Below are 20345 nucleotides of genomic sequence, written 5' to 3' on the forward strand. Positions count from 1 at the left end.
GATTTCTGCGATCCAGAACATGAAACAGCCACAAGACAAAAAAGCTGTGTTAAGATTTCTAGGATTCATTCACTTCTTAGGCAAGTTGATATCCAACTTGTTGACGAGGACGTCAGCTTTACGAAACTTAATAAGGAAGAACACTGAATTTGAATGGACACAACACCACCAAGATGAATGGGTAGATCTCAAGCATCAACTAATGACAGCTCCAATTCTTACTTTCTTTGATCCAACCAGAACTACCAAAATCTCCACCGACACCAGTCAAGACGGGATCGGCGCAGTCCTTCTTCAACAAGATGATCAATCAGACTGGGTTCCAGTTGCATATCCATCAAGAGCAATGACTGCCACGGAGTGCAGTTATGCACAAATCAAAAAACAGTGTTTTGGGCTGATCACAGGCTTAATGAAATTTCACGACTATTTGTACAGGCTTCCGACGTTTATTATGGAAACGGATCACAGACCACTAGTCCACATAATTGACAAAAACCTGAATGACATGACCCCTCGCCTACAATGCATGATGATGAAGTTGAGGAGGTATGACTTCACACTAGTATACACTCCAGGAAAGAACCTCATCATAACTGACACGCTGTCTAGATCTATCAACACTGAAAGCTCACCACCTGAATCCATTGACGATATTGAAGCTCAAATGCAGTTATGCACGGAGAATCTTCCGGCATCTGATGAGAAGCTGCAACAAATTCGTCTGGAGACACAAAAAGGTACGACCTTGCTCCGAGTTATGTAGCATATCCAGCATGGTTGGCCAAAGGGACAGTGTCCACAGTATCAGAACATACAGACAGAATTGACAGTAGTGGATGAACTATTGCTTTGCAACGACCAGATTGTCATTCCACTAAGTCTTAGGTCAGAGATGCTCAGCAAGATTCACGAGAGACATGTTGGAATTGAGAAATGCAAGAGAAGAGCACGGCAGGCCGTGTACTGGCCTGGTATTAATAAAGAGAGAACCGGCATGATAATGACCTGTGCCATTTGTCAGAAACATCAACTGGCACAATGCAAAGAGCCACTCCAGCAGCATGAGTTCACTACTTCACCGTGGACAAAAGAAGGCATTGATTTGTTTTGTGCTACAGGTCCTGATTATGTTCTCATCATAGACTACTACTCAAATTTTCCTGAAGTGATGAAACTTCCAGATCTTGCGTCCTCATCAGCAATAAAGGCTTGTATGGAGACATTTTTGAGACATGGGATTCCACACACGGTTATGTCCGATAATGGTCCTTGCTTCGCGAGCTGGGAGTGGAAAGAATTCTCCAATCAGTACAATTTTCATCATGTCACCTCGAGTCCACACTTTCCACAGTCAAATGGCACAGTTGAGAAAGGTGTGCACATTATCAAGCAACTCATAAGCAAGGCGAATGACTCGCAATCCGACATTCACTTGGCTTCGCTTTCTTACGGAGCATCACCAGTAAGCTCAGGGCTATCTCCGGCTCAAATGCTTTTCAACCGTGTTGTTAGAACAATGTTACCCACAATTCAATTCAGAAATCCGGATCAATCGTATGTACTCAAACAGATCAAACAGCAACGCAACAAACAAAGCCAGTATTATGATCTGCATGCGATTCAACTAAAACCATTAATGAAGGATGACATTGTTTGACTGAGACATCCAGGAGATGGCCGGCTACCGCCACAGTACTCAGGCAAGCAGTACCACATTCATACATTGTCAAGTCTGCAGAGAGTGTGCTTTTTTGATGTAATCGGCAAGACCTACTGAAAATACAACTTCAAAAACCTGTCTTTCCCACGTTGAATTTACTTGAATCACTTACCTAACAGCACTTGAGTGTCAACCAACCACCTGACATTGATCAGAAGGACATTAAAACTTCAACTACTCCACTTCAACCAAGGAGATCGAGCAGAAGAAGACGTAAACCCAATCGTTTGAATTTGTGAATATTGAATTGATTAATTAATTGGCTATGTATATGCATTACAAACCTGTACAGATGTTCTCAGCATTGTTTCTTTTGTACAAATTGTTTTGGAAATATGTAACACAAAAAAAGGGGGAAGTAGTGATCTCTGTATATGTATATACATAAAGGATTAATGTAGTCATTACAGTTAAATGATCACAAGAGGGCAACACTAACAGGGGGTATACAAACAGGCTCAATCTGTTTTCCCACTCTCTTTGTGTGTGTCGTGACTATAGACTAGAAGTGTAGAGTTAGCTCAGAGTGCAAGTATAAATATTCATAATTTAATCTAATTCTATCTTGTTTAATTTAATTTAATAGCTAGTAAAAGTATCAAAGAATCAAACTCACAAGTTAATTGATCAGTTAATGAATAAATTATTTGTTTTCACTGGATGACTTTGAGTATTCATCACTGTCAATGTTAACAATATTTCGGCGTCAACAAATGAGTAACATATATTACTTCAAGTTATATAACAGACAAGACTTGGAATAAACTGGTCCTGATTCGACTGAATCCCCCTCTCATGGTCGTTTGTACATGCATGACAGTCAAACTGGAATAAACTCGTTTTCAGTTGGTTACTTCGAACTCCACATGCTGCACACTATTTATTTTCTGTCCTGCAGCAAAATCACAGTCTGGCAATGAGGTAGGGTTGATTCCCAGGCCAAACAAGTTTGGGTTCTTGCAAACCACCAGTGAAATTGACTTTTTCTTTTGCTGATTCATAGTTCTAAAAATTAATTCTGAGTGAAAGGCTGTTTGTATACATGGGTGGACAGAACTCTCAACATAGCTGCATTAATGGGTATTTCTGGGTTAGTTGGAGAATATAGATGTGATCGAGAGTATTTTGGTGCCTATGCGGAGTGACTAGACAAGAACTATGTTCCCGATAATCTGGCTGTTAATCAGTCAGTGGGGAAAAAGAAAACAGGGAGCTTTCTGGCTAAAGCATGCCCAGGAGTGTACACTTTGCTCACCTCCTGCAGCCAAAATGGCACACTGTTGCCAGATGTTTTGTGTAAGCTTATGCAGCACATGGAGTTCAAAGTATCCAACTGACAAATAGTTTATTCTGCTTTGACTATGTATACGTATGTACATGCATACATACATACATACACAAATACCACAAGAGGGTGTTATTACAATGAGCATATTTGAATATGAGAAGGAAGAAAAAGAAAAAAATCAAAGAAACTGTGACTATATTGATAAAACAGAGAAAGAAAGGATGAGAACGTGATTAAGACAGTTTTAAATCTTTGATGGATGATATTTCCAGACTTCTTTATTTTCATATCCAGGAGTATAAGAGACGCATTCAATACCAACACTGAATGCAAATCCTTGAAACTTGGAGATCCCTCATTATGATAAATATAATGGTAAACCTAAAAATGTCACCATATGATATGGTTGCGGTGTACAATTACATCCATCACTTTTAAAAACTTGTTCGTAAAGTTCAAACTTTTAAGAAAGGCTTCTGTAAGAGCCAGTAAAATTAGGATAGGAAAATATTGCAGTACCTTAACTTTGAAGCAATATGGTATTTCATAGTCGGATGCAAGTTCTCACCAAAAAGATTCAGTGAGCTATTCTGAAACATTGCACCAAGTTTCATTTATTCATCATGCCTGTGTTCGGTGACCTATATTAACTCTCAGTTCAGCATCACCTCATCTTAAGATTCTCATCCTTATTTTCAAATCCCTCTTGGGCCTCACTTATCGATATCTCTTTAATATCTACCAAGATCTCTATGGTTCTCCAATTTTGACATCTTGAACATTGCCAACTTTTGGCACTTTGCCAGCCATGTCTTCAGTCATCTCTATCCTGAGCTCTGAAATTCAATTTCTAAATCACTCTACCTTTCTTTACAGCAGTTCTTTTTTTTAAAGAACCCAATTTTGTTTTCCCAATTAAGGGGCGATTTAGCACGTCCAATCCACCTACCCTGCACATCTTTGGGTTGTGAGGATGAGGACCCACGCCGATGTAGGGAGAATGTGCAAATTCCACATGGACAGTGACCAGGATCGAACCCGGGTCCTCGGTGTCATGAGGCAGTAGTGCTAACCACTGCGCCACCGTCCACTCCAGTTTCCAACACTTCTTAAAACCCACTTTGAACCAAGTTTTAAGTCATCTATTCCAACATCTACTCATGAGTTCCCTTATCAAATTGTACTCGATAACTCTTGAGAAGCACCTTGGGAGATTTTACAACTTTAAAAATCAGCGTGAAATAACTAAACTGCAATTGTATTTTGAATAACTGGGGCGAAATTCTCCGACCCCCAGCAGGGTCGGAGAATCGCCTGGGGGCGTCTAAAATCCCGCCCCCGCTGTGGCAGAGATTCTCCGCCACCCAGGAAGTGGCGGGGGCAGGAATCTCACCCCGCCGATCAAAGAGGCCCCTGCGGCGATTCTCCGGCCCGGATAGGCCGAGGTCCCACCGCTGGGAGGCCTCTCCCACCGCCAAGGTTTAAACCACCTCTGGAACGGCGGGCTCAGCGGCGCGAGCAGGCCCCCGGGGTCCTGGGGGGGGGGGGCGATCGGACCCCGGGGGGTGCCCCCACGGTGGCCCGGCCCACGATCAGGGCCCCCCGATCAGAGGCCGGGCCAGTGCCCTGGGTGCACTATGTTCCTCCGCGACCGCCATGGCCTCCACCATGGCAGAGGCGGAAGGGAACACTACATCGCGCATGCGCCGGCAGTGACGTCACCGGCCAGCTGCCACTGACGTCACTGCCGGCGCATGCGCCTACCGGCGAAAGCCTTTCGGCCAGCCCTGCTGGCGGGAGCGCCGGGTGTTTGCGCCAGTCTTCTGGTGCAAACCGCTCCGGCGCGGGGCTGGCCCCCAAAGGTGGGGAGAATTCCCCACCTTTGGGGAGGCGCGACCCCCGAGTGGTTGGCGCCACTCCCCTACTTCGGCACCCTCCGTCACGCCGGGTAGGGGAGAATGCCGCCCCTGAAGTCATGAAAATGTTGGCTGGAATTCTCCGATTGTTGATATTCGCTTTTCCCGTCGGCAGCACGCCCCCATCCGTAGTTTTCCCAGCGGCATGGATAGTTACAATAGAAAATCCCATTGACAAGCAGTGGGAAAATTGAATCTCGCTGCCAGCGGACGGTGCGCTGCAGAGAGACACGTAGTTGGGGGATCGGAGAATCCAGCCTGTTGTTTCAACATTGCAACAAATGAACATCTGAGGGATACAGTTCATACAACTAAAGATTCCTTAAAAACCTTGGCATTTTCTGACATTTATCTGACAAGTGATTTTTTAATATTTTTTTGTGGGATGGCATAGTAACTGGCATATTGTTCCTGCCGTAAGATGTATGTGCTTTGCTGTTAAGTATTTGTCCAGGAATACCGCTTTGGTGTACATGTTTAAAATTCACAAGCTATAAGAGGTATTTTTTTAAACAGCTTTCCAATGCCTGAGCTCATATTTCCAAACAGCCTCTATGCCTGGGGTCTGAACCACAACATTCCTACTCTCAGTCATGATGCCCAATACTCCCACTGCTCTATTAAAGGCAATAAGTAACAGCTGGGAAGTCAAGGATGAGCAATGAAATGTCATATTTGCCATCTAAGTGTCTAATGCTTTAAATACATTATTTAATCAAACTCTTTTTTCATAAAGATAAACATTGATGCTCTTTTGGGATCTTTTTGTGCTGTCCAGAAGCTTGAGAAGACATAAAATGTGTTTTGATTTCTTACACAATGGATCTGGTAAATGAGAGATGATTGTGAGAAACATGAATTTAGAATGAGTAACAAAGGTTTGCGCCAATCACAATACAGCTGAATTCACCTTTATACATCTAAAGGAGCTGGTCAGCAACATGATCTCTTCACATTTGAAAACTCCAAAAAAACCTAAATCACCATGTTGCATATCATTTTAAAAGTAAAAAATTCACACAATATTACAGCACAGTGCCAGTGAGCCCCAAGATTTGAGTGTAAGTGCACTGTTTGAGAAAAGAATGATGAAATGACAGGTGGGAAATAAGCCAAAAAGAGCTCATGGTAAGTACCATACTATTCATAATTTCTGATTTGCAGACTTCGACACACATTGATTATGCACCAATATATAAGTGTTTGGGATTGCATGACTGTACTTAAGTGTTACATATTCAAAATGTACCATCTGCTCTCTTCTGCTAAAGGTAAGAAAGAACCCAAGCCACAATGAGGACACAACAGTACAGCATACTTTGCACAATAATTTCCCTGCTCAGATTGTTACGGATGCCTGGTCAGCTCTCTGCAGTTCTAAGGTACTCAGCCAGAGCTGTAATGTTTTCAAGTTTTTGTGCAGTGTAGAAAGATCAATTTGTTCCAGGAGTGATAACATAAATAGGGCTTGGTTTTTTATAGATAAACCTCATTAAAACAAAAGAAAAACAAAATTTACTTTTAAACTTCAACTCTAACAATAACAGTTTATATGTAGTTTCTTAACCCTAATATACAAGTTCCCATTAAATAGTATTTCAATGGAACATGTAGTTCTCATTCCACTTGCACAGGAGGGCAAAGGTGATACTTGCATTTACAGAGTAATTTTTATTCTGTTCGTGAAGTTCTTTCAGAACCCTTTTTGAAAGCCTCTCTCTGGAACACCTTTGCATGACCTCTCCCTGTGGCTTTTCAAATCCTTCTCCCCACCTGTTCAAAAGTGATTTTTCCTCTCTATCTCTGAGCTCCATTCAACCCCTCAAACAAAGGTTCTCTCCTGGGTGTCCAGACTTGGAACGCATTATTGTTATCTTGGCTCTGATTTACCACTCCCATTTATACTAAAGAACAGAGCAATGCTACTGATATGCAACTAACCTCCCATTTAAGGTCAAAAGAGGCCATCAGACTCTATAATCAGCTAATGGCTGGTTACATAAGAGTGTCCCAAAGGACAGTGGTTCTCAGGTGATTCTGCCTGGCTGAACATGGGCATCCTCTGTATTCCCACTGATGACTAAATCTGAATGAGACAATGTATCCAGGCCAGGTGTGAGCGTATCCCTTTGACTCCATGCTAGCAGTTTTTCCCTCAGCCTGTTTAACTCCTAAATTGCCTGCAACATCTTTGATCCCATTTCTGGACCAGAGTTCCCAGTATCGCCCTCTCGTAACAAGATAAATCCATTGCAGGAGATATTGGTGATGGTGGGAAAGTATTGAGTAAGCCAAAATGTATTGATGAAGAAGGGGTGGCAAAGGGGGCAGTTGATGAAGTGCTGATCCGTACAGGCACAGGGACAGCATGCCTTTACACTCACTGTATTGCCTTTACATTCACTGTATTGTATGGACCTGCTTTCAAATGGAAGTTGTTACAGTAGATAAATCAGGATTTGAAAAAGTACTTACTGCATTGCGCACAGAATAGGAAGGGGCTCTACATGAAGTGGATAAACTCAAAAACAGAATGTGCTTCATTACACTGCTTGTGGAAAATGGCCTTTCACTTTGGGCGGCACGGTAGCACAAGTGGCGTCACACCGTGGCTTTACAGCGCCAGGGTCCCAGGTTCGATTTCCCCGTTGGGTCACTGCCTGTGCGGAGTCTGCACATTCTCCCATGCCTGCATGGGTTTCCTCCAGGTGCTCCGGTTTCCTCCCACAGTCCAAAGATGTGCAGGTTAGGTGAATTGGCCATGATAAATTGCCCTTTGTGACCAAAAAGGTTAGGAGGGCTTATTGGGTTACGGGGATAGGGTGGAAGTGAGGGCTTAAATGGATCAGTGCAGACTCGATGGGCTGAATGGCCTCCTTCTGCACTGTATGTTGTATGTACTATGTACTTTCAATCCCCCGTAGCTTGACTTCATCCAAATTCTGCTGCTCATTCTAATTCACTTTGTCCTGTTGAGCTATCAGCCTTGTGCTTGTTTCAATTTCAGCAAAGCCTTGGTTTTAAAATTCTTTAACCTTGTTGTAAACCTTTCCATGTATTGTACTTCCTGCACCCTCTGATCAATGCTCCTTCAATTCTGGCCTCTGGTGCATCCCCAATTTTATTTGTTCCACCATTGTCTTCAGCTGTCTAGGCCCCAAGTTCTGCAATTCCCTAAACCAATGTGCCTCTCTGCCCTTCTTTCCTCTTTCAAAACTTTCCTTTAGCACCTAACATTTTGACCAAGCATTTTGTCACCTGTCTCAACATCTTTGTAGGTTGGAGTCAAATATTGTCAACAGTGCTATGAGGTATTTTGGATATTTTATGATGGGCGAGATCTTCTGGCTCTTCACACCAGTGGGATCTACTGGCTTTGCCAAATGAGCACTCCCGCCTTAGGTTTCCTGGCATGGGGTGGAATCAATGGGAAATCACGTTAATAGCGACAGGACCAGAATATCCCACACTGGCCAATGGCGGGCTGCCTCCTGCCGCTGAGAAACATGCCACACGGAGGGCAGAGAATTTGATCCTATGTTACATGTCCTAAATAATCATAAGTTTTTCTTATTGCATGACTACCACAATGTGTGAGATCACTCAGCATTTGGGAGATGTCCTTCATAAGAAGTACAAATGGAGCGATATAGTTGGCAACAGTTCTACTAGTGACAAACACCTAGCTACACATAAGTGACTGTTTTGGGGAGATTTGAACCCATCTCGCTCTGATGCAGGTTCTCCAAGGTTAATAATAGACACAGATAACAGTCCATCTCTATTCTCTGCAGCTCCACGAGTGTTACCATGTGGGCAACACTTAACTGTTAGGTATGTACACAACCAGCATGGGGCAATCTATGACACACAGGGCATAACGATTGCAGAAAAACATTTACACCAGTAAGACTACGTAACTTCGAATGACAAATTGTTATTAGACTGTGCAGGCTGATATACTTTGTGCAGAAATTAAAGCACCAGTTTCAAAAGCCAACTATCCAAAACACATTCAGTTCATAACAGAAAATAAGCAGCCAAATAAACAGTAGGCATCTGTCAGAATTATACCCAGAACAAAATAGCACTGGGTCTTCTCAGCTCAGATATTTCAGGTGGGAATGTGGTCTAGGTGCTGGTTGCCACCAAAAATTCATGAGTCAAAGAGTAAAAGTGTCACTACAACACCAGAAGGAAGCCATTAAACACATACAGACTATGACAGCAGTGCCAGGGTTCCCAACGCATCTTGCCCTTGCCGGGATCAGACCTGGGGGTGCCCTGCCCTTAGGAGGTGGGGTGTGAGGGGCTCAATGACCCCTTAATTGGTGAGTTGGTGCATTGAGGGGTCTGGAGGCCATGGTGGAGGGCCCAGAGATTGGGACGCCACGAGTGGAGCTCATCATTGCTGGAAATGGGACTACATTCCTCACCGAGGTCCAGAAATGAAGCTGAGTCCCATTTAATAGCAGGTCATTCACGACACTTCCAGCGCCAGGAAACACCCAGCTAAACACGCCCAACGCGGGATTCTGTTTCATTTCTGTTAAATCTGGCCAATTGGATAAAAATAACCAATGGATGATGTTAGAGGTGTAGAAAATAACTAGGCTGCAGTCAGACTATTTTCTAGTTCTGAACATCCGATCTTAGGAAGAATGTCAATGCCATGGAGAGAGTGAAGAAGTGATTTACAAAGATGAAAATAGGGCTGCCAGTACAATTATGAAGAAAGAGTAGAAAAACGACATCTCTTTACATTAAAAGGGCAGGTTAAGAGAATATCTGATGGAGATGCTGAAAATTATGAGAACTTTAAAATGGAGAAATGCTATTTTCACTGGCTGGTGAGTCAGTAACTGATGGTTGCAAATTTATGCTCCTCACTAAAAGAATGGAAAATGTTAAGAGTTTTTTTTCGGAACATTTAATACACTAACAGAAACAGAGCTGGCAGCAGATTTTTTAAAATATATTGTTCATGGGATATGGGCATCGCAGGCTGAGCCACTATTTATTGCCCATCCTTAATTGCCCTTGAGAGTCAACCACATTGTTGTGGATCTGGAATCACATGTAAGCCAGACCAGGAAATATGGCAGATTTCCTTCCCCAAATGGTATTTTACAACAATAGTTTCACGGTCATCATTCAACTTTTTGTTTTCAAGATTTTTTTTTATTGTCTGCATATTTCACCATCTTCAGGGGCAGGATTTGAACCTGAGTCCCCAGAACATTACTCTGGGTCTCTGGTTTACCAATCCAGTGACAATACCACTATGCTAACTTTCTTAACAAAAAGTCTTCAAAGGAAAATGCATGAATAATTGCAAAAAAAGAAGAGGACAAAGGACAGTGGGATGGAATCTCATACAGAGATAGTGGGCTGAATGACTTCATTGTGAATTGCAAAATGCTACAATAAATGAGAATTTTGGAACCTGATGTAATTTGGGAATTGCTCGATATCTCTGATGGTGATGAGATAAATCTGAATGCTTTTTAATTACAAGTCATTCTGGCATTTTGATCTTTTTGCGGTAGGTGGAATCGTCAACAGTTTTCTCAAATTTTTTCATGAAATTCATAAATTAGTGGGTGGTCTTGGTTACAATGTTCAACTTATCAAGGACAGGAAGGACACTAAAGAACTGATTGGTGTCCTAGTTTTCTATTATTTGTGTCCTAATTTGGAGCTTCATTGGTATTCACATGTGAATTGTGAACTAGCACTTTCTAATCTTTGCTGTCAATGTCGATTTCGCGTTTATGTTATACTCACCAGAAACAGAACAGAATGTTTGATTTTACTTCTGAAGGCAGTTCAAAGGCAAAGATCTTCCTTCGCTCTTTAGCACATTGAGATGTCATTTATCAATGGTCGTTTGCATTCAAAGCTATCTTTTTCCCACTCTTGAATAACCCCATGCAGTAGACTATTTTGTGGAGAAAGGCATAGGTAGCTCATTTCACCCTAATTGTCCTCCAAATGCACCCTTGAAATGATTGCTGGAAGATTCACAAGAACAAGTGATTCAACCTCCAATTTTTCTTTGATCCAATTAATGTCAATTTGCTCCAGTATCTTGGATTACCTGTTCTTGTGGAGAATCCCCAAATGTTTTACTCCCTTATCTCAGTAGAGCAGCCCATTTTCCACAGCACCCTACCCCTCGCCATGCCTCAACACATGACAACCATGTCAGTTTGAAGGAACATACAAAATTAATAAATGTTTCTTTGTAGTTTTGAAGCAGAGAACTAACTTAATGTAGAGCAGCATTAAATTGTGGCAACCTTTCTGTTGTGGATTTGTACTACGAATGGATTGACCCATTTAGCTGGCATCCTGTCAATACACCCGGGGCTGGATTCTCCAGTTGCCGAGGCCGAAATCGTGTTCGGCGACGGGCTGGAGAATCCGAGTTCCCAACCAAATCGGGGGCAGTGCCGCTTTTGCGATGCTCCACGCCCCCAAAGCGGCGTACTCTTGGAGTATGCTGTACCAAGTATCGACAGCCTCAGGACATTGCCTGAGGCCCACCCCCGATGCTCTGCCCCCGATGGGCAGTGTTCCCGATGGCTTGGGTATCTCATGGTCTCATCATTCGGGAACACTGCGGGGCAGCTGCGGACTCAGCCCAGCTTCATCATAGTTAGGGGAGGGCCAATCCGTGGGCTGGGGCAGGGGGGTCTTTATTGGGGGCTGGGGGCACTGTGGGAGGTGGTTCGGGGCATGCAAGCCGGCCAAAGGGGGGGGTACTATTTAGCGGGCCGGGTCAACGAGCAGCCTCTGCCATGTAGCACGGCGCAAACGCTGCTGGTCGGCGCTATGCGCATGCACGGCTACGGACCTGGCAATTCTCCAGGGCATATCGACAGCTAGAGCCGGGTGCTCTACACTGCCTCCCTGCTGGCCCCCAAAATAATGGGGAATCGGTGGCCGTTTTGCGCCATTTTCTCCGGCGTAAAACGCCACCGTTCCCACGCCGGCATGGGGACATATCCCCAGGATCGAAGAATCCAGCCCACCATATTTAAACTTGGGTCCTAAAGATACATAAGCCCATAGGCTCTGATATTTGTGGTGAGGAGAGAAAGGTCTCACTGAGTAGGGAAAAAGTTCTGTACACAAAACCTGGAAGTTAAGCAGGGCAAATGACACCTTTAAAAAAAACAGGATTATACCCAATAACTCGCCTGATTAATAAGCTGCCAGGGATGAAAGCCTGTGGCACAAGGCCTCAGCCAAGGAGTAGAGTAGATAGGAAGGAGGACGATGTCATTGGGAATGGCAAGTTGTTGGAGATGGAAGCAGGCAAGTTTGTTGAGCCTGTTGGAAATACTCTTGCTTCTTTTGGCCCACAAGCAATGCTGTAAATGAAACAGCCTCATGGATCCAGTCCTACCCATCTCCATTTACCTGCTGGGTTTCTGGAAACGTGATTGAATTTTTTTTTTTTAAATAGCACTATAAAAATGAAAGTATGCATCCTTCTGAAGAGATTTTATCAACTGACCAACCTCCTGAGTAGATTGGTCACCTATCCTCATTAAAATTGTATGTGGTACACTGGAATCGATCTTGGAATTTTACTTACCCACCCAACAAAAACCCAGTGGTTTTGCAATTAAAATAACCCTCTTGGTCGCCACAGGACAGCATGGTAGCACAGTGGTTAGCACAGATGCTGCACAGCTCCAGGATCCCAGGTTCATTTCCCGGCTTGGGTCACTGTCTGTGTGGAGTCTGCATGTTTTTCCCGTGTTTGCGTGGGTTTCCTCCGGGCACTCGGGTTTCCTCCCACAGTCCAAAGATGTGCAGGTTAGGTGGATTGGCCAGGCTAAATTGCCCTTAGTATCCAAAAAGGTTAAGTGGGGTTACTGGGTTACGGGGCTACGGGGTGGAGGTGTGGACGTGAGTGGGGCGCTCTTTTCAAGGGCCGGTGCAGACTCGATGGGCTGAATGGCCTCCTTCTGCATTGTAAATTCTATGATTCTATGAGAATGGACTATATTTTCATTTAACTAACTTAAGTGGGATTTACCTTTTGGTAGTTATAAATTCATCAAGGTACTGTGAATACTAAGCCAATTGTGTTAATTGAACTTAAAACTGCCCTCCACTCCACCCTTATCAAGCATTGTGGATATTTCCACTGCTCATTATCTACAACAAAATAGTAATCACTATCATTAATTGTGTATTGATAATTTTGGTTAAGAATGGAAAAAGTCTCCTCTCGCCCTGTAATCTCTGTATTTGTGAAATTGTACATAATTTGCAAACCTATTAATGAAGCATACCAATTAGATCCAGTGTACAGATGAAAATTGTGACAATTATAAAACACCCTCCCGTATAATACAAAATTATAAATCCGTCTTAATGAATCTTAATATAACTGTTACACTGTTAATATTCTTAATGTCATAGTGTTGAATACAATTTACAATTTTGAGTATAATTTTTATTTAAAAGGAGCAGTAGCACTTTCTCTAATTCAAGTAGTTTAAATGACTTCACACAAATACTGCAACAACATTGTGCTTTAAGTACAATAAAGGTTTCTTTCAATTGCACTATTTTAAATGTGGTTAATTTGGGAAATGTAAATTGGTATGATCTTACCATATTTGTCAGTTCCCATTATGTAAAGCATTCTACATCATCACAGTTCAATGAATCAGAAATATATCAACCACCATCAAGTAAGCCCAGTGGTGGCATTTTCGGATGTATTTTTAAACATTCATTTTTTAATGTTCAACTGAAATGTCCTTATTCTACAAGGCAGCATGTCAATATCAAAGTGCAATTGATTTGCACATTTTACATTAATCATCATTGTATTAAATTGTGGCGCAGTGGTTAGCACTGCTGCCTCATGGCGCTGAGGTCCCAGGTTCGATCCCGGCTCTGGGTCATTGTCCGTGTGGAGTTTGCACATTATCCCCATGTTTGTGTGGGTTTTGTCTCCACAACCCACAGGTGTGCAGGGTAGGTGGATTGGCCACGCTAAATTGCCCCTTCATTGGAAAAAATTAATTGGATAATCTAAATTTATTTTTTTAAATCATTGTATTAAATCTATTTTTAGATAAGTAAACAAACAGGGTGGAATTTCGTTCCCATCAGTCCCATTTTCCAACGTGGCGCGGCACGCCCCCGCCAGCAGCGGGATCCTCCATTCTGACAACCGATCAATGGGGTTTCCCATTGTGGCCAATCCACGCCATCAGGGATTCCACGGGCATGGGTGTGCTACCAACGAAGGGGAGGAAGCTGCCGATGGAGAAACCTGCTGCCAAAGTTTGATCTGACCCTTGGCATATATCTTGACATCTGACATGGTGCTCATTTGGTACAATTATCCAGTTTGCAGGATTCGGGAAAATCACTAGCCCCAGTACCTGGTACCCAATTTGGAGGAAGGTCAATTTTTCAACTGATGCAATTTCAATGGGCCACCTCTTCATAAATTTGATGCTCGATATGCACAATAGTTGCTGTTGTGTACTTAATCACAACTGGAGTGTTTAAAGGGTCAATCCATGGAATTTGGAAAGGAGGCAGGAATTGCAGAAAACTTAGGGAACAGTGCTATGGTGGATTTCAGATTCTCATGGACTACACTATGGTTCAAAAATGCAGCTCTTGATGCATTACTGGGTGCATTCAGGAATGGGAGAGAGGTACTGTTCCCGGCAACAGGAGGAAGAAAACTGCTGCTGCAATGAAGAAAGCATGGCTAGAGATGGATCAGGAGGTCAGTAGCATTGCATCACACTGCCAAATACAGTGTATTAATAACCAAACCAGGTCAGGGAAAGTGAGTACAGGTGCATATTCACCAAAACCTCTGTTGTGCATCTCACCCACTTTCCTCACGTCTCCACCTGATCTTTATGGAATTTGATGCCTCTCCACATTGTCCCATTAAATAAATGTACTGCATCCATAAGATGAACACACCATTACAGTCACTCAGAGCACTTTTACCACTCCTGTCACAGAGGAAGCACGAAACACAAGGAGGAGGGAGTGAGAGGTTGTCCTCCACAGATGACCTCATTGACAGTGTCAGAGGTAGAAGTGCTGGGAGCCAGTAAAGCTTCACCATCCCTGACAAGGGTGGAAACTCCAACTCACCTAGTAAATTAAATATCAGTAATCGGCATATCATGCAGCACTCAGTCATATCGACTTGAACTTGGCATGGTAGCACAGTGATTAGCACTATTGCTTCGCAGCGCCAGGGTCCCAGGATCGATTCCCGGCTTGGGTGACTGTCGTGCGGAGTCTGCATGTTCTTCCTGTGTCTGCGTGGGTTTCCTCCGGGTGCTCCAGTTCCTCCCACAAATCCCGAAAGACGTGCTGTTGGTAATTTGGACAGTCTGAATTCTGCGTCAGTGTACCCGAACAGGTGCCGGATTGTGGCGACTAGGGAATTTTCACAGTGACTTCATTACAGTGTTAATGTAAGCCTACTTGTGACAATAAAGATTATTATTATTACGATGATCATCTTCATAATGCTAAATTGCAACACTTCTACTGGTATTTTATCTCTGTCTGAATCTTTGACCACGATATACATGTAAATTGGTATTTGAGTATTAGAAGGCAATATTTGACATTCAATCACATGTATGGGTATTGGCCAAACAGTTGGTCAAAATAGATATGTTTTAAGGATTGGTTTAAAGGCAGAGAGAGGGATGGGAAGTTTTATGGAAGAAACTCCTGAGCTTAGGGCATTTAGTAACCTAAGGGACTGCTGTAGAGTCCATCTTGGAAGACTCAGTCCTCTCAAAGCTCAGGTTAACTGGACACATGCCTGGGGAAATGAATAAAAAGGGTCATAGTTGGAGACATCAGAAAATCTACAATGTTCTGACAGACCTTCCACACACATTGTCCACAATTACAGAGAATGGAGTCTAACATGAGTGGAATAATTTTGCCGGGCATGGTGAGGATGTCTACTTAAATGGATAGATTGCCTAACTCCATTCACCATCAAATACTGCAATGAATCCACGGCCATGCAGCCTCTGGATGCCAACATGTCCACTATCTTGCGCATTATGATAGACACCATAAACTTTGTTTTACACTGTTACACTGATCAACACCAAATTTCTCTCCAGCCGAGTGGGAATAAAGTGCGGCTAACCCATGAGAGGAGTGCTGACAAAACAGCACTTGGAACTGGGAACTTGAGACAAAGCGCTCCAACTTCTCACCCCACCACCCTCATCTTCATCAAGGCAGTATCCATAATTCTGATAGATGAGTCTGCCCCGGCAACGCTATGGGTGGAATAGTCTTTGGCAAGCTCCTTCAGGCTCCAATGTTACTTGTGTATTAATCTTATGCAGGGGTGAGTATTAACTGGTGATTCACCTCAAACCTATAAATGGGCACAGACTGAAAATATGGTGGTTAGGTTAGTCAGTGTGCTTTTAATGGAACTGTAAATAAATATCAAAGTGTGTAGAGATTGGCTCCAGTTCTAATCTACATCAACTGCTTTTCTGCAGTCTTAACTTCCAACACTTAGAGATTGTCTGCCAATGACATTTCACAGCAATCTACATTATCTCCTGCTAATACCACAATGTTTCATTATATAGGAGTGAAGGCTTTCTAATTCTACAAGGATATATGGATGGCTGTGTGAGAAAATTTTATAAGTGTATTTTGGGGGAGCCACAAATGCTTGCACCACTTTCTATTGTTGCTCATTTTTGGCTGCCTTGTGACAGCTCAGATTTTCTGGTGGATGGAAGCTGGTGGATGGTAGTGAAGACATGAATTGACAGGAATCACTGGGACATGTATAATGGGTGGGTCAGTAGTTACAGGACTGATGTCTGTCACTAGATTTGGACAAACTGGCCATTGCATGCAATTGTTGCATGGGTCCAGTGGTGGTAACTTACTGAACAGCTGTCACAGAATCCCTAGCTTTCCCAAGGTAGCAGTGTGAGAGGCTGGTACTGTGATGCGGATGCCACCTTCATCCTCTGCTGCCAATTCCTCCTTTTCAGCGAGTTTTTGCCTTTCTACAGGCATGAGAATAAGCTCAAATGTGACTGCAGCCATCCAAGTCAGGCCATCACCTGCACACTGAATTTATGCCCTGAAAGATTTATCCTTGGTGGCGTCGGAACCCTTCACACTACATTAGCTGAAGCCATTGAATGGATTGTGAACCTCAACATCGAACTAAAACTGCTTCCCTAGCCATACAAATAAAAATAGGCTACAGACTCTGTGTTCAGCACTATATTCCTCTGGCATCAATCCTCATTGCTGAGCAACATAGTGCAGTACAATCATTCTATGGATCCTGACTGGCCTGTACTGAAAGATAACTCCAAGTCTATCAGGCATCTGAACTACAGCTTGATCATGTCAATCATCTGACACATAATTTGGCTATTGTTGAACAATTCTTCGGCTTTGTTGGTGGGATCCTCACCAGTGTCATCAACCAAGAAAAGAATATCCTTTCTCCCTCAGCAGTCACTCCTCAAGTCCGCTCCAAGGTCAAAAAAAAGGCCAGGATGTTTGGACTGCTGCAGGATGGAAGCATTAATGTGAGGTTGCTAGGAATTAGACACATACCTCTGTGAACCCTTTCTTTTGGTTGCACACATGCTCAATGTTGATGGAATGAAATCCTTTCAGTTTATGTATGCTCCTGGTTGATCTATGGATGCACAGATTGTAAAGTGTGTACAGTGGATGGCACCTTGCACATAACTGCAAAACCCTGGACATAGCTTTGGCAGTGCCCTGGATCCAGAGGAAAAATATTTGAAAGCTGTAGTGGCAGGAACCAACTCTCTTCCAGGAACCTGCAGATGTCCAACACCTTCTGATGTGACAATCTTTCCCTCAAAAAGCATGTTACTTCAAAAGGTCAAGCAAGCTGAGTCCTATCACCTGATGTAGAAAATGGATAAATTCAAGAAAAAGCTACTACCACTCAGATACTGGAAGGGAAAAATTCAATGGCCCCAAGAACTGGCATTGGATCACAATGCACAGTTAACCGGCATCTGTTGCTTCCGATGCTGACCATGAGGGCAGCACGGTGGCACAAGTGATTCGCACTGTGGCTTCACTGCGCCAGGGTCCCAGGTTCAATTCCCTGCTGGGTCACTGTCTGTGAGGAGTCTGCACATTCTCCCTGTGTCTGCATGGGTTTCCTCCGGGTGCTCCAGTTTCCTCCCACAGTCCAAAGACGTGCAGGTTAGGTCAATTGGCCATGCTAAATTGTCCTTAGTGACCAGAAAGGGTTAGGAGGGGTTATTAGGTTATGGGGATAGGGTGGAAGTGAGGGCTTAAGTGGGTCGGTGCAGACTCGATGGGCCGAATGGCCTCCTTCTGCACTGTATGTTTTATGTTCTGTGTGCCAATTTTGTGCTGCTTGCTAATTTACATGATTTATGTATGCAGTCAGTGCTAAACGCAGTGTTGTGAATGTATGCCTCAACAGAGGGGAGGGGGAAGATGGAAGTTGAGGGTCAAGTTTCTGGAATCTCATAAAGCCAGGCTGCACCTCTTAAAGATATGGTAGAATATCTGATCAGGAAGAACAATCAATTCTGGTCCAATAAGGGAGAGAGTGCATTCTCTGACACTGCCCTGGAGGCTTTAGTGCAGGATCTGGAGAGGAGGGAAGATACAATTTATCCATAGGGGAACCAGGCAGGCCTCCGAGAATCTATAGTGGTAATGTCAGTGGACTAGTAACCCACAGGCCCAGTCTAATGCTGTCGGGACATGGGTTCAAACCTCATTGTGGTAGCTGGTAGAATTTAAATTCAGTTAGTAAATCTGGAATAAAAAGCTGGTCTCAGTAATTATGACCATGGCAACTATCATCGATTGTCATAAAAACCCACCTAATTCACCAATATCCTTCAGGGAAGGAAATCTGCCATCCTTACCAGGTCTGGCCCACATGTGACTCCAAACCCACTGCATTGTGGTTGACACTTAACTGCCCTCTGAATTTCGTTGCACACCGCTCATTTCAAGGGCAATTAGGGCTGGGCAACAAATCGTGGCCTTGCCAGCGATGCGCACATCCGACTACAGAACAAGGGAAAGAAATACAAGATATAGATGGCCTAAGCATGCACCTCTTGGTTCTTTTTGTGGCTGCATCCTTTCAAATAGCTATGAACCGTCTCCTGACCAGGCTGTGGTGGAAGAGCAACAGGCCAAAAAGCAACGCAACAATGATAATGAAGATACAACTCAATAACTCACTTTCACACTTGTAGCCACCAGTTAAGAACGAGAAATGATCTCATTGAACTTTACAAAATTCCGAGAGTGCGGCAGGGTGGATGTAGATATAATGTTTCCCCTGGCATGGGTAGTGCAGCTGCCAGATCACCAGAGTGTGCGGTTACACAGATGTCTGCAGTAGAGAACATGGGTAAGAATTCGATGGGGTGCTTACAGAAGATGGTGAATTCACAGGCCTAGTTGTGCGTCTGAAGCTGGCTCTCTGAAGCCAAAGTTGCTCAAAGTCATCCTCTATGGTCAGCCTGCTGCCTTCATGGTATAGATACTAGTGTTCAAAGGGGCTTGAAGGCTATCACAACATTCCAGCAATATTTCCTCCAATAGGTTACTCGGATTAGTGAAGCACCACCTGAAGTACTGGCTTTGAGGAGCATGAAGCTACTGGTATCTCTCAGGATTACAGTAGTCAACCTCCCACCCTACCACTCGATCAGGGTTGTTAATGTTGCATGCTAGCCGGCCAGCCCAGGCTGTTGCTGCCCATGCTGAGATGATGCAATCCATAACCGGGTCTTCTAGGGCCAGAGCTATTCAATGTCATCCTCCAAGGTCATTTGCAGACTCCCTCCCTGAAAGTCAGAAACCTTTCACCCTACTGTCCCAGAGGAACATAGGTTGCTCTCCACCTTGAGAGCTGACTGAAGGTGATTTAACCTGAGTCACTACAGCTCAGCCAAGGGGCAAGCTTGAGAAGGTTGAGCCTTCATGAATAACCTCAGCCGGTACAGGAATTGAACCCACGCTTTTGGCATCACTTTGCATCATGAACCAGCCATCCAGACAAATAAGCTAACCAACCTCCTCCAACTATTCTGCAGCCACTGAGATAGCATTGCCTGGGAGTACTTGGACTGGCAAAGATACCACGAGCCACGCACAATATGGAATGCAACAATAAAGATTAATTCACATTGGTAGACAATATGGTATGGTATGATTTATAAATTTGGTTTGGAATGTTTATGTTGGCCTTTAGTTTTGCATTGTGGTCAAGCAGACACTGTGATGGTCAGTAACAGAAACCATGTAAGGTGTGGGACTGCTGGAGAATTAGGGTTGTGTTCACTGTTATCACTGT

The 20345-nt window shown here is 43.6% G+C and overlaps 1 protein-coding gene across 1 annotated transcript in view; it reads right to left on the reverse strand.

Annotated features, from left to right (window-relative positions):
• Positions 1–20345, reverse strand: part of gabbr2 (gamma-aminobutyric acid (GABA) B receptor, 2) — a 1146382-nt gene that overhangs the window by 1115648 nt on the left and 10389 nt on the right. The window lies entirely within an intron of this gene.

Source organism: Scyliorhinus canicula, chromosome 5, assembly GCF_902713615.1.
Source record: "Scyliorhinus canicula chromosome 5, sScyCan1.1, whole genome shotgun sequence".
Taxonomy (NCBI): Eukaryota; Metazoa; Chordata; class Chondrichthyes; order Carcharhiniformes; family Scyliorhinidae; genus Scyliorhinus; species Scyliorhinus canicula.